Source organism: Humulus lupulus, unplaced genomic scaffold (assembly GCF_963169125.1).
Source record: "Humulus lupulus unplaced genomic scaffold, drHumLupu1.1 SCAFFOLD_621, whole genome shotgun sequence".
Taxonomy (NCBI): domain Eukaryota; kingdom Viridiplantae; phylum Streptophyta; class Magnoliopsida; order Rosales; family Cannabaceae; genus Humulus; species Humulus lupulus.
The window spans coordinates 1-2,500 of record NW_026908680.1 but is presented as its reverse complement, the minus strand read 5'-3'; positions in this window follow the sequence as shown (position 1 = coordinate 2,500).

Below are 2,500 nucleotides of genomic sequence, written 5' to 3'. Positions count from 1 at the left end.
TGAAAAAATAGAAAATCGGGCAAAAACACAATTCCAGTGGAAATGGATGGTTGGGAAGTATATATTATAATTTTTGGGAGCATGTGTGGGTGTTTTTGGGAGAAAAAAAATGGGAAAAAAAAAATTGGGCACCGGCTACCAAGAGGTGTGCCCACGTGGTGCATGCATGGTGCATGCACATGGACTTGGGAGACATATTTGAGCATAAATTGAAGAATATGAGTTCAAATTGAACGAAATTTTGTGTGCATGGTTGTTTTAATGTAAAGAAGGGGTCTACGAATTTAAAACACAAAAAATAAAAATAATTATTTTTTTACAATTTTTTTAAATAATTAAAATATTAAAATATTGAAAAAATAGAAAATCGGGCAAAAACACAATTCCAGTGGCAATGGATGGTTGGGAAGTATATATTACAATTTTTGGGAGCATGTGTGGGTGTTTTTGGGAGAAAAAAAATGGAAAAAAAAAATTGGGCACCGGCTACCAAGAGGTGTGCCCACGTGGTGCATGCATGGTGCATGCACATGGACTTGGGAGACATATTTGAGCATAAATTGAAGAATATGAGTCCAAATTGAACGAAATTTTGTGTGCATGGTTGTTTTAATGTAAAGAAGGGGTCTACGAATTTAAAACACAAAAAAATAAAAATAATTATTTTTTTACAATTTTTTTAAATAATTAAAATATTAAAATGTTGAAAAAATAGAAAATCGGGCAAAAACACAATTCCAATGGCAATGGATGGTTGGGAAGTATATATTATAATTTTTGGGAGCAGGTGTGGGTGTTTTGGGGAGAAAAAAAATGAAAAAAAAAAATTGGGCACCGGCTACCAAGAGGTGTGCCCACGTGGTGCATGCATGGTGCATGCACATGGACATGTTGATTGGTGCACACATGCCATCCACCAAGTGCACACATGAGCACCCCGGATCCACATTGTGAAACTCAACACACCCACAAGTGCACACATGAGCACCCCCCATGTGGTGCATGCATCGTTCATGCACATGCACATGTTGATTGGTGCACACATGCCATCCGCCCAGTGCATGCACATGATGATTGGTGCACACATGCCATCCGCCCAGTGCACACATGAGCACCCCGGATCCACATTGTGAAACTGAATCCACCCACAAGTGCACACATAAGCACCCCCCATGCGGTGCATGCATCGTTCGTGCACATGCCATCCGCCAAGTGCACGCACATGGTGATTGGTGCACACATGCCATCCACCAAGTGCACACATGAGCACCCCGGGTCCACATTGTGAAACTCAATCCGCCCACAAGTGCACACATGAGCACCCCACGTGCGTGCGGATGGTGTGCACCTAGCCTCCGGCACGAACATTGAGAAATATCAATGGCATCACACATGAGCACCACACGTTGTGCATCCACATTGTTATTTCTCATGCCAACCACCAAGTGCATGCACATGGTGAACAATATGTTGTAGAATGATTCAAAAGAAATGTGTTATTGTAATTTGTAGTTTTGAAATGAATACATCAAATGAACCAATCTTGAACGAGACAAAAGAATATTCAACAATAAAAACCGTCCCAAGTAAATCTTTATAAAATGAATAACGAATATGTTATAAAGTGAAATGAAACAATCTTCCACAGAATAAGAAACGTGGTATTGTCATTTAACGTTATAAAATGAAGCAATCTTGAACAGATAAAGAAATGAGGTTTTGTAACTTTTTGTTATAAAGTGAAGATATCAAATGAGTCAATCTTGAACGAGGCAAAAAATACCTGGACACTAAAAACCACTCCTATTTTACGGCGTAGATTTGATTAATAACAGTAGGGTGTGAGAGATGGGGATAGAGAGAGTGAATGATTGGAAAGCAAAAGGATGAAGGAATAAAGTCGCTTGAGATTTACGTGACTCACCTAACAACAAGGCTATAAGGATCATGTTAACCTCACTTCAAGCACACAAAAAATTTACATGACCCGCCCACTATCCAACAACGCCAAAAGGGACAACATGTTAACCTCACTTGAAAACACACAAAATTTACATGACCCACAATCCAACAAGGCGAAAGGTTAACCTCACTTGAAATCACTAATTGAATGCCAGTGGGGGGACGTGTTAACCTCACTTGAGGTCACAAAAAGAATGCCAAAAGGGGCGTGTTAACCTCACTTGAGGTCACAAAAGCAAGGCCAAAGGGGACGTGTTAACCTCACTTGAGGTCACAAGAGCAAGGCTAGAAGGGACGTGTTAACCTCACTTGAGGTCACAAGAGCAAGGCCACAAGGGACATGTTAACCTCACTTGAGATCACAGAAGCAAGGCCAAAAGGGACATGTTAACCTCACTTGAGGTCACAAGAGCAAGGCCACAAGGGACATGATAACCTCACTTGAGATCACAAAAGCAAGGCCAAAAGGGACATGCTAACCTCACTTGAGATCACAAAAGCAAACCTCCGCCTAACATCCAGCCACCAACCACCCACT